General features: G+C 20.4%; 1 protein-coding gene across 1 annotated transcript in view; it reads right to left on the bottom strand.

Moving 5' to 3' along the window:
* The window catches only part of LOC128957306 (protein O-mannosyl-transferase Tmtc3-like), a 33,741-nt gene extending 22,753 nt beyond the window's left edge, over positions 1-10,988 (bottom strand). Inside the window, exon 1 of the mRNA XM_054303042.1 lies at positions 10,888-10,988. The gene's annotated coding sequence lies outside the window, so the exon portion shown is untranslated. The remainder of the gene's footprint in view (positions 1-10,887) is intronic.
* Between the last annotated feature and the right edge of the window lie 2,777 nt (positions 10,989-13,765).

The following is a 13,765-nucleotide window of genomic DNA, read 5'->3' as shown; positions in this document are numbered from 1 at the left end:
GTATGTTATGTGTATGTATTTGAGTGTATTTGTGTAAACACTTACACTATTGATATCATTACAATCTTATTGTAGTTACGTTACGTTACGTTAGACATGTATTTACGTTAAAAAATAAAGATTTACACAAAATTAGTTTTTATTCAATCAATTTATCATAAATATGTTAAATTATAGAAAATGAGCTAATATAAGCATAAATTATTTAAATACATTTATTTATGAAAAATGACCAAACATTACATTTTAGTCTATCTAATGATTTGGAATATTTTTAGCAAATGTATGAATCAGTGTATTATTTGGCACAATATGTATTCATATATTAATACTTATATAATATAACAACAAAAATCAGTTTAAAATCAATCATTTGGCCGTTATTTATAAAGTATAACTAGTATTGTAAAATATGTGCTATAATTTAATATATATCTATATATGATGTTTGATAATATATAATGTTTTTCTCGCAATACTTATGGGGAAAAATAATTTTTGCTTATAATTTGTATATAAAATTTATTGAATTATTTGATGTGAAAAAATGACAAACAACTGAAATGATATTTAATGAATACTTGTAGTCATTAATAGTGTTAACGATTTCTTTTGCTAATCAATACTATATTATTGAATATATCATATAATATATTACTATTCCTTTTTTAAAAAATTCTTTCTCTGTTTTTTTACTATTTTTTTGCTAATATTTATAAAAACGAAATAATATTTATAAAGAGATATGAAATAAAAAAGCAAAGACATGTATTGTTTGCAATTCAATGGCAAATATTATATAATTTTACTCCAATTGTTTGACTGCCACTCAATAGTTTAACTCAAAAGAGACATATATTTAGTGTTAGAAATCACTACAATAAAGAATACTTTGTTAACAGTTTGTGCTTTAAATCTATTAAAATAGAAAAATCATTTGCTTTTTAGTTACTTTTTATGTCTATATTATATAGATATGTATAAAATGAGGGTTAAGCAAGAGGTAGGGGTAAAGATATTTTACCCAACTTTTGATACAATCATTTTATAATTCAGACAAATTTAAAAATAAAATAGACTAAACAATGAAGAGAAATAAAAACCTTCATATTTAAAAATATATATATTTCACAAAATAATTGCTATTTATAATTTTATAACCCATTTAAATTATATAAAAATATATTAATGTTAATCTAAATAAAATATTATTTTAATAAAAATATGTAACTAAAAAGTGAAAAATGAATTATTTGTTTTAATAAAAATAGATAAAAATGAAGAAAATATTACGTGAAGTTATGTTTATTGAGAATTTCATCCATATTTATATGAAAATTTAAAAAATATAATGTTTACTTGACCTCTCTCTAGACTTAAACAATTTTTTGATTAAAAATGAAATAAAATCCCATCCAATTCAATATGTATATCAAGATTTGTTGAGATTTTTGCCATTTTATCTTATTCATTACTCCCCCCCTCTATAATCGAAAACCTTGTTTAATCCTGATTAAGATGTATTTAAATAAATTTATTTATATATATAATACTTTATATTATTTATTTGTATAACTGAACCATATATATGATAATCGAATAGATATTTTATTTAGACTAATATACTTTATTACATACAAATATTCTGAATAATATATATATATACAATATATAAACGAATATATAGTATACTATAAATATATATCAATATATATACTGTACTTTTGTGTGTCTGTTAATAAAATATTCAACAATTTTGAGTGCATCGCTCTCTCATATCATACAGAATATTCTATAGTAAAGACCTAATATATGGCATAAACATATAACAGCAGAACATGTTTCGTACGATTAGCTGAGAGACATACAGCTGTGTTTTGCTTACTTTTGTATTGCATACAAATGCATATCAATATACTATTATATATATACTTTATATACTGTACCATCACTACTGTATATCTAAGTTTTTGATTCATTTAATTGTAAATCATTTATTGTTATAGATTTCTTCGTTTAGTTTATTATATAATTTATTATTCACATCACTATTAAACACATTTTCTGTTAGATTATTATTATATAGTTTTATAATATAATATTTATATGTGTATCACAAGATATAATGAATTGAAAGTTGAATCATTTTTAATATACTGTAAAATAATATCAAAAGTGTTTATATGTGTCTTTATATATGCAGTATTTATATATTAATTATTAATGACATTTTAATGATATTTGACTCTAATTATTGATAAACTTTTTATTATTATTAAAAAACTGGAAACTTATAATGAGAGACAGGCTATTTATAAAATGAAACTTATATTTAATATTATTATATAATTTTTATATATTTTAATATTCTTGTCAAGAAATTCTCGATTCGTGAATATAATTCTTATTAATATAAATTTTGTATATTTATGAATATATATACTATAGATACTTAGTATTTTATATATATTTGTTATATTATTATTTATAATAGATATTTCTTTTAAAGACACACTCATAAAATCGATATATAAAAAAGTGTTGTTTAAAACACTATCAAAATAAACGGAATTTCTCTTTTATCTAATATCTATATAAAATATAAATAGTATAAAAAGTACTCACAATACGATGTTTTGTCATATTTTTTGAGGTATTATTCCGTATGTTCAGTGAGTAAGAGAACCGTTGCGTAAATATTGCCACAAAAAAAATAGTAGACAAACGATAAATAGTAGTCAAAATTGTAATCATTTTTTACTGAACCATACGATTAAGTGTCGTACTATTTCCTCACATAAAAAATGTATACATTTTTGAATGACATAAGCATTCTTACAGTTAAGCAATTTTCGTGTTTTCACTTTGAAAATGTTAGTAACAATTATTTTATGTGGTATTTATGGATCATTAACTCCGACCCTCACATTTGAAAACTACCTCAAAAATTTGATTACAACTATTTATTTATATTTATTTTTATTAACTAAATTAACAAATTTGTTATCACATAATACATAAGTATTTTTAATAAATTGACTATAAGTGAAAATTATAAAAGATTTTTATAGAATCAATTTAATTAATATAAATCTTAATATTGTAAATAAATTTTTCATAAAGCATAATCTCTCTCTCTCTCTCTCTCTCTCTCTCTCTCTCTCTCTCTCTCTCTCTCTCTCTCTCTCTCTCTCTCTCTCTCTGTTTGTCTGTTATTTATTAAATTTTAGTTATCGATAGTTATTACAGATATCATTACAGGTAATTCATTGTGTGTTATGTTTTATATGCCATATATAAACTTACATTTATATTTGTCATACGACTTAATGGTATAAATTAACTAATCTAGTGGTGATTCAAGTAATACTAATAACATTATAACAGACACAACACTAGACATAGTATTGGTTGCGATAATATTTCAATACTAGTGCTTCAATATTATGTGAATAACTGGCAGACAAAACAATCATCTCATATAATCATTAGTATCGAGTGATTCATTATATGACAAAATATAATTAATCAATAAATACATAATCTTTTGTGTGTTGAACACCGATATTTGATAGTCGACTTCCTTTTATAATAATCTCCTAAAAATTATTATTACTATTCTCTCTCTTTCTATATATATATATATATATGAATGTGAGTGTGTTTGTTTGAGATTTATTTTTGAAGATATCTCAACATATTATGTTTGATATTTTATCATATATGTGATCAAAATGTATTTTAATTATACTAACAATTATTTACGTTTCATTGTATTAAAAATATAATATATTAATAATACACTTTAACTAATAGTTTCGACTAATGAGTACTACTAAAGAATTTTTATATCTTTATATCATTTACAACAAAAATATATATAATTCAGTAAAAACAATAATATACATACATTATACCACTAATTATATATTTTTCCTCTATTTTAAAATAAATAAAATAAAATTATTGCAATATATTTACATAAGTTGTAAAATATTTAATTATTTTTTATGTATTAGCATTTAAAATATGTACTTTATAAAGTCAATTTTTATTTGAATTTTTTTCTACTTACAAGTTAGTAATAAATAAATATTTTATACAAAAATAAAATAAATATATTGTTATATAATATAAATAATAAAACATTTAAGTCTTGTGGTTAAAAATCACATTTTATTTTCAAATAACTTATATATGAGTGAATAGTTATGGGCAACACATATGCAAATATAAAGATAACAAACCATTACCAGTAAATGATAGATGAGTGACATGAGGACCAAAACCACAGCAATATATGTAAACCAAAAATAGTCAAATTGAGAGTTTAGGTACAGATATACCACATATTATCACAACTAACAAAATATTTATACAGCAAAAGTCAGTTTCAATACGATATAGCATTTGGAGAGATAAGTTAGGATACAATATGAATGGCAATGACTTCAGTCAATTCCGATGAGTATATCTTGTCTTTGATAGTATCAAATGAGACAATACGTGCCAAACAAAAAGTTATCTCATATTTGAGCTTATTTTTAATAATAACTTTTTAGCCAATAATAAATAATATACAACTGTATGTTTTGTCTATCATTTAATATTATAGTTTGATAACAGTGTTTTATTTTTTTAGTGTTTAAATTATTAATTTTCTATCTCAACAAGTTATTCATATCTATAATCAATATCAAATAATAACAAAAATAATATTTGAGTTATAAAATTTGAAAATATAAAAATAATTATTTTTTTATAATCTAAGATAAAAATTTAATTTTTATATATTTTTATTAATCTCTTATATATCATACATATATTGTTTATATATAAATAATAGAAATTTTATAGGAGTTAAATAGTTTGGCCTAAAAATATACAATTGATTGAAAAACTCTCATTTTTATTTAACCGTTTGATATATTAGTTGAACACAAGTCTAGCAAAACGGTTGTATAATATAACTTAAATAACATTTTAATCATTTCTAAAGAAAATCCTCTTAACGGACACGAAAAAGCTTTTGTTAAACAACTGTTCAATTGGATAGACCTTACAGTAGACTCAACTCGATATTAAATTCTGTATATAATATTACAGTATTATACAGACAAATATAGTCTATTTATTTTAAAAATGATTTCCAGTTTCAAGAGTTTTAAGATTGTTTGTAGTCTTCATCTAAATAGATATCAATTAAATTACGGAGAAAAAAGAGAGTTGTATTTTGTATTTTATCAAAAATATATATTACACTTAGGATTAGGTGAGAGTCTATGATAGATACCAAATGAGTTTAATATTGCTTTTGTATTGTTTGCTGCACTGAGTTTGACAACAACTGGAGGAACAGTAGGCTCTGTGTTTGACTAATGGTTTCGATCCTTTAGATACTCCATTATATTCACATAAACTATATATCTATTATATATTTACTCAAATCATATTAATCTCTCTCTCTTCTTTGATAATACTAATATAACATAAAGATTAACAAATGAACAAAATATTAATCATTGTTTTATTATCAGTTATTAATCTAATCAAAAATCTATATATCTATAACTGTCATAAAAGACAAATTATTATACAACACTTTTGTTTCAAATTTAACTTCAATAATAATAATAATAATAATAATAATAATAATAATAATAATAATAATAATAATAATAATAATAATAATAATAATAATAATAATAATAATAATAATAATAATAATAATAATAATAATAATAATAATAATAATAATAATAATAATAATAATAATAATAATAATAATAATAATAATAATAATAATAATAATAATATAAATAATATATTATTATTGTATAAGAAAATTAATGGAAATATACTGTAATATAAATAAAAACTCATATATTCATTACATAACAATTAGATATTATGATTTATTTTATTTAAAAAATTATCTAAATTTTTCTATTGATTATTTTTAGACGTTTGTTTAAAATTTCATTATTATTGATTTTACCAATCAAAACATTAAATATCAATATTGTATAATTTACATTATATATAATTTAGCTATTTATTCATTTATTTTAATATGCGTATTCTATATATTGATGATTTTTTAAGCATTTATTATAATACATAAATCAAAACATGTATAATTTATAACTAAAGCTCATTTTCAAAAAATATATATCAAAACTTGAATAAAAGTCATTTAAATAAATATAATAATAATAAGTAGAAATAGTGGTGTTTTGGAAAACCGATAGATATCAATGACCCAAACCATTACCGATCGGATCCATACAAATAAAGATATGCAAAGACATTGTGTGATATATACTGTATTTAGGGAACCAAACAAATCAATCACTTAAACGTCAACACAATTGCCAACCAATATTTTTTTGGTAATATATTTTTTCTTTCGTATTATATTTAGATAAATCCTTTTGAAAAATTATCATTAGGTTTAACGACATATTTATGTAAATATGATCTATATTATACATTATTGTATCTATATATATATATATAAATATATATAAAGTTATATTTTATATATAGATACTGAATATATATGATATAATTTATAAGTTTATGGTTAAATTATAGTTGAATACCGTTATATTTATCATAAATGTTTTGCTTATTCTAAATAATGTTTTATACAAATATTTTTTTGACTAAATATATAAATGTTTTGTTTGATGGCATTTGAAGAAGAAAAACAAGTAAAAGAAGGGACGAAAAGACAAATTATCCTTATTTTGCTTATTTGTGTTGTCATTCATAGTCACACATACAGTACATTACAGACGGTTACTATTGTATTGAAACTACATTTGTGTGCATTTCATTGTTCATACGTCTCAATACATCACTTTAGCGGTCAATCCATATAATCGTTAAAAACATGAATGCAAACTATGAATACACTAAAATATACAAAAAAGTCACCCATTTGTGAAAAATGTTTATTATATTTACAAAAATATAGATATATAAATGTTTGTAATGTTTAATATATAAATATAATATAAGTTAAACAATATAAAGAATATTCTGAAATATTTTATGTAATAAATGTATTAATTTTGTATACATAAATGCTTACAAATTTGCCATTAATTTAACATTTTAACGATACATATCTTTGTAGTTGCAAATGTTTTACATTGTTTTCATATAAAATCAATTGTTAATTTTCATAATTTATTAATATAGTCATTTTAGATTCACAAATAATGTGTTGTTAAATTTTTTTTAAAAATATTTTCAATGTGTTTTTATTAAAACCAAAAAACAAAAAGCAAATATCCATTTCATTAAAATGTTGTTTAATTTGTTAATTTGTTTTGTCTTATATTATGTAATAAATGTACTGTTTTATAACGTTAGTACCAAACAATAAATTTAAATGAAAAAAATTAATGGATTACATACAAACTTTTTATGTATTAGTAAGTTATATAATGAATATAATAGTACAGTCATTATGCAGTTGATATTGTAGAGTACAAACAACAGGCATACCAGTGGTAAAATGCAGTGATGGCTATACTATACTATCAATATTACATAACATTTTATACAATATACTATGTGCTGGCGTTTCTTATCTATTTATGTTAACAATTGAATACAAACGATGTTTTGTGTAAATATAAAACACCAGTGAATGAAATGATAGAGAATATAACGCTTATAGTGTATATAATATGTATCTCTAGAATATATATATATTAACATTCAATATATATGACATAAAATATTGTGCTATTGGTTTTTGGATAAAAAAAATAAATGTTGTTTTTCTTTATTGTCAGTTCTATGATCTACAATATACTGTATATACATAGTATATATTCAATATATACCGTATATATATAATATATACTGTATATTGAAATAATTCAATTTTATACGTAAAGTCACCGGACATTAAAATAATGTGAAGTAAATTCTGTGAAGGAATGTAAACTATTTTTGATTCATATGAAAGCAAACATTATGAATATTTAACCATTAGATCGATATCCTATTAGTTTACAAACCAAATATAAATAACTATTAAATTTTCTAATAATTTTACATATTGTTGTTGTTGTTGTTGTTATGCATCAATGTATGGTTAGGATATGTTAGTATCTAAATATAAAATTTATATTTAGTGATGGCTGCTATCATTATGCTATTATGAGTATCTACGGGATTACTAGACTACAAAAAATATGATTAATAAATAAAATTACAAATAAATAATGCTGTCTATTATATTGTACTGTATTACATTATATACAGTATGTATCATAGTATATGATGTACTCTATATTAACATTACAGGTATATAATAAAAGAAAATATTATTATTTGTTATTTATTTGATGTTAAAGTCTCATATTATCAATTTTGTGGTTTTCGATGAATTTTAGTTACACTTTATAAAATTGACTTTTTTATATTTATTTTTGTAATGATTTAGATAATTACGTTAAAAAGTGCTAAGTATAACAAATAAACGCTTAATTAAATTGACAAATATCATTGGCATTGAATATATTCATTAAAATAACAAATTAAAATGAATACAAATAATTCTCTTTTTATTTTACTTTTTTACTAAATTTTTTTATTTACCAACTTATAAATAGCAAGCATTAATATAAGACAGCATTTGATTAAAATTTAATTATAATATATTGTTTTATAAAGCAATGTCTTAATATCATAACATGTTTTATTTATTTAAAATAAAATAAACATTATTTACATTGCTTATTTTATAATTTATTTTTTATACTAATCTATAAGTATATAAATATTTTCTTTATTTAATTTGTAAAAAGCAGTTATCAAAAATATACGTATGCTATGTTTTTTTAATTAATAATATTACTATTGATTCTATTACAAAAATAAATTCTATAAAAATTAAAACCGCTATAAATATAAACTTTTTTATATAGTTTTATTACATTTTTCGATTTAAAATATTTTTAAAAATAATTAATATCTATAAAATAATTTTAATTTATTTAAATATATATATATATATATATTTAAATATTTGTTTTAAATGTAAATAGAGATTTTATAATTAAATTGCATTAATACATACGTAAAATCAACAATAGACTGTTAAACATACCTGTATTTTATTTTATAAATACAATGTTTATAAATAAATAATAAAAATGATATATTCTTGTATTATATATATTTTTATTATAATATAATTATATTTAATTTAAATATTTCTAATATTGAAATAATTATTCATAAATTTAGATAAATATTTTGAATATATACATAAAATTTGTATAAACATTAAGTGATAATTTCTGAAATAAAGTTGTAATTAATCATAAATGCAAAACAAAATTATGAGTTTCTTTGTCTTTTTTATATCTATTCAATAAAATTTCATTTCTTATGCATAAAAGGCATAAATATATTCTTTTTTATTTTACTTTTTGAATATAAATTTACTTAATTTGTTCGTAAAATAAATAAAGAAATATAACATAAAAAAGAGTGAATAAAAATGAGAGACAAATAGTAAAACTTGCATTTGTTTCACTGTTTTTCATTACAAAAGTTGTAGACATTTTCAATTAGACCCAAATCCCGGTGTCATTGGTTGTCATTAGTAAACATGAGTGCAAGCAATTGTATCCTATCTTTTGTTAATATTTTTCTACATTAATACTAATGTAATTCAAAAGAAAACAATCACTCAGAAAGATATATAATATAATAAGTATAATATGTAGATATATATTCATTACTTTAATCATAACAACAATAATAAGAAAATCATTTAAATTGAAAAAAACTTTAGTTTACTTAATATATACTGTAAATACTAAGTAATAAAACTTGCTATCTATTACATTGTAATTTAATGTAATGTAATTTCAATATTTATTATTGTGTGCAAATCTCTTTACATTTAATCTTCAAACATCTAAATTAAATATTTAGATTCTTTACTTTTATTTTGTAAATTCTATTTAATTAAATATTGAAAAATATATAATAAGATTGCATTATTGTATTTTAATATATTTTTAATTGAAAAGTATAAATTCATGTATTTTTAATTATAAATATTTCACATTTTGTATGCAGTTTTGTAACTCAATAATTAATAATACTTAAAATGTCAAAAACAACACAAATTGATTTTACTTAAAGTAATTTAACCTTTTATATTGTTAGTACAGTACTTACTTAAACATTATATAAATCAATATTGTTGTTAAAATATATTAAATTGTTGGGCAAAATATAAACTAATCCTCTTATTTATAAACTTGTAATGATTTTTTGGTTTATATCAGAAGTTATGATTTTTGTATTGAGATCAGAAAAATAAAGAAAGTGCCATAAAATTTGTTGGTTAGTTCACTAATTTGACAATACTGTCCACCCCATCATTTATAAAAAAAATTAAATAAATTGTACCAAAAAAATGTTGGGAAACTTCATTAGCATTAGCATAACATAAATTGAATGTAACATTCATAGGAAAACATTATTCAAAAGTGAATTTCATTGACTATTGGTTTGGTATCATTAGGAACACCCTAATCAACCAAACCGTACTCTTTTCTGAATACAATATGAATCAAATGGCACATCAATTGTGAATAAACCTATTCTTTGCTTTTTTTCACTCAATACACGCACCCATTGCTCGGCCTAACTATCATTAGAATAGACACAAAAATATACGGTTTATATATTTAAGGCAAATATCGTTACATTATATTATAAATACAGTAAAATATAATACAATTGACTATAAAATTTGGTTCATTTGGTTGGTTCACATCAGATGTTTTATTTTTGAAACTCAAGAGTCAAACAAAACAAAAAAATAAACGATTCTTTGCTTACCTTTTCTTTGTTGTATTCTTAAGATTATTCTTCTTAGTCCTCAATACTAATTGACTGAATGATTGGGGAAAAAGTAATGAATAAAAATTGCAAAACTAATGCAATGATGTCTTTGAAAAACAACACAAACAATCAATTTCTTGTTTGTTGTGTTTGTGTCGATACAATCAACAATACTTTTCGTGATAAATGTCTATAAACCTATAATAATAATAATAATAATAATAAAATAGTATATTGTGTTGTAATAATGTTTTAATATAAGCATTAATTATATAAAATATATATATAATTTTCAATATTATATATTTATATATGAGAAAAAATATAAATAAGATGAAATCACTTGAATTATTTTGTGAATATAACATATTTCAATAGATAAATAAATATTGTACAATAATAATCCTGATTTAAAATATTTATAAAATATAAATAATGAATAAATTTTCTTTATATATTAGCTTATCTTTATATATTTAAATAATAATAATAAAAAACATGAATATTAAAAATTTGTATATACACTAGTATAAACAAATTATTCTTACCTATTGATGAAAAATTTTAAGCAAACTTTACATAAAGTTAATTTAATATAATTCTCGTTAAAATAGTTTTATATGTGTGTCTGACATATCAAATAACACGTTATTTCAATGATGTAAACCATAACCAGTGTGAGAGAGAAAGTGAGTCAGATTTAACATAAATCTCTCTCTCTCTCTCTCTCTCTCTCTCTCTGAATAAATAATCCGTGGACTGTGAGCCCAACTTTGTTCACTTAGATTGTAATATTAAATAAATGTATAGCAAGTATTGCATGATTTTTTGTTTAATAAACGCATAGATTGAGTAATACTTTGCAAATGAAACGTGAATTTAAGAAATTAGAGTATTTGTGTTATGAAAGACAGACAACCGATGCTATGGTTAGAGAATCGGATGGAAAATCCAGTGCTGGTCTAACAGTCTGTATAATACAGGTCTGTATGATACAGGCGCTCACTTATATAGTGTATATACTACTCTATATATGCAGAGGAGTCGACTCAATAATATTCCTTACTCTAAATGATTTTATTTAAAAATATATATACATCTCTCATATTTCATGCTCTGAAATATTATGTTCAATAGTTAAAAGAAAATGAAGTTTTTAGTTTATGTTTTTTACTATTAATAGTTTTATTATAAATATTTTTGTATAAAAACAATATATTAATAATATTAATATTTTAAATTATTTATCTAGTATTCATATGGCAACTTATTATTATCATTATGATATATCTTGTTATCTAAAAATAATTAAATTTACCTATTTAATGTACTATATTTTTTTTATATCGTATTAACAATTTTATAAATATTTAAAAATTAATTAAAGTTTTGTATAATAGAAAAGTTGAATTTGAAAATTAAATTATTTTCTAATTATTTAGTCTTTAAAAACATAAACAGTTGACAGCAATTCTAAACAAAGAGAAAATTAAATTAAATTTATAATATAATCCCAATGAATGAGCGAAACATCACATTTCAATGTTTTAGATTAACGCAAATTTTAATGATTGCTTAAGCGTTAACTGATTTTCACTATATATTTGTCATTACATATCAGTGAGCGAAATATCAGACAATAAGTTAGATAATTATTGATTTATTCATTTAAAGCTATAAATATACAAATTTTAATATATTTTCCTGTTTTGCATACAATATAAAACAACATTTCAAAAAAGCGGAGAAACTCTACAAAATAATAATTATATTTCTAGAGTTAAATGAAAATTTAATTTCAGTTTTTAAAGTTGTTGCCAAATTAAATACACAATAAAAACAAATAAAAAAAAATTTAATTCAAATGTATTGTATTTTTGTTAGTAAATTAATAAATTCACTACAATCTCTTATTAGTAGATATTATTTTTTTATAGTGAATATAGTGAGTGATATAAATAATCTTAACTATCGATTCTGGCCAAACCAAACATAGATCTCAAATTGTGATTCACAATATAAAACATAAATTGTTTAAATTAGATTTCATTAATTATAGATTTCATTAATAAATGTTTTTCTTTGTATAGTAAAAATTTGCAATAATATTCACCACTTGTTGTTTATATCTTTCACAAGTGATTGTCCTTTCGTTGAATAGTTTTTTCTTTTGAAAATCATTTTTGTCTTCAAATTGAAGTATAAAACAAAACAAAAATTTTACTAACGCTTGTTATATGTAATGATTGATTAAATATAGCGTGAGATTTGCCACTAATAGACATAACAGTCTGATTGCACACTACTTTAATGGACTATAAATTTTCACTAATCATATCGTAAATATAAAATATGTTCTCAACACACATAATACACATTTTACACTTGTTTTATGCCTTTAAAGCATAAAATATATGTTTATATTATTTATTAATGTTTATAAATTATAATTGTACTAATATTTTGATTGTATGTTAAAATTATCAAACTGTGAATGTTGAAATAACTAATATCTAATAAGTTATGCTATAGTAATCATATTTGCATAAAATACCTGTTTATATGTTTTTTAACTTAAGATTCTCATTAAGTTTTTTAAGTTTTCATTAAATTTTTGTAAACTAAAAACTAAAAAATATTCTTTATATACTTTAATGTTATTATTTTGAAATTAAAGTATAAACCGTATAAATCTTAAGATTTTTAAAAATTATTAAAATCAGAAAACTTTAAAAGACATTATAAATTATAATTCAATTTATAAATAAAAAACAAATGAAGATTAATACAAAGCACATGTGATTCATATACCGTATATTAAAATTAAAATTTCATTAAATTGTTTTTAAATTTATTGTTTCAAACTTAATGCAAT

Source organism: Oppia nitens, unplaced genomic scaffold (assembly GCF_028296485.1).
Source record: "Oppia nitens isolate AA-2021 unplaced genomic scaffold, nextdenovo-longstitch-racon4-pilon3 scaffold3_pilon_pilon_pilon, whole genome shotgun sequence".
Classification (NCBI taxonomy): domain Eukaryota; kingdom Metazoa; phylum Arthropoda; class Arachnida; order Sarcoptiformes; family Oppiidae; genus Oppia; species Oppia nitens.
The sequence above is the reverse complement of the archived record's forward strand: the minus strand, read 5'-3'. Positions and strand labels throughout refer to the sequence as shown.